This window comes from Limulus polyphemus, unplaced genomic scaffold (genome assembly GCF_000517525.1).
Source record: "Limulus polyphemus unplaced genomic scaffold, Limulus_polyphemus-2.1.2 Scaffold2480, whole genome shotgun sequence".
Taxonomy (NCBI): Eukaryota; Metazoa; Arthropoda; class Merostomata; order Xiphosura; family Limulidae; genus Limulus; species Limulus polyphemus.
Window position 1 is genome coordinate 107 of NW_013668090.1, and position 649 is coordinate 755.

Genomic DNA, 649 nt, shown 5'->3' on the forward strand with positions numbered 1-649 from the left:
CAAGTATTTCCAGTGGTTTTCCCTTCAAGCTTGTTGCCAGATATACAGCTTTCTGCTCCTCTGTCCATCCATTCATCTCTGCCAGTAGCTCAAATTGTGATCTATATGCTTCCCACGGTGCCTTCCCATCGAATTCCTGTGGCTTCCTTTGCAGTGGATCACTCCTATTACAGACATTCATATCTGGGATGTGACTTCTAATGGGACTGAATATTTCTGCATTAGGGTTTAGCTGTGGGCTCTGTAAGGGGCTTGCCATTGTCTGGGGCTGATTAAGTCGATGGTCAATGTATCCTCCTTGTGTAAAAGACAATAGATCGTCCTTTAATTCGCTTTCAAATTTACTAATGTTTTGCATTTGTACTTTTTGTTTCCTTTCTTGTTCCAGTTGCCACTGCTGTAGTCTCATTTATTGTTTCTTTTTTCGTTCTTCTTGTTTATTTTCTTTCTCCTCTAACAACTGCTGTAATTTCTCTTCTTGTTTCTTTTCTTTCTCCTCCAACAACTGCTGTAATCTCTCTTCTTGTTTCTTTTCTCGTTCTTCTTTTTTTTTGCTTTTCCTCTAACAACTGCTGTAATCTCTCTTCTTGTTTCTTTTCTCGTTTTTCTTTTTTTTTGCTTTTCCTCTAACAACTGCTGTAATCTCTCT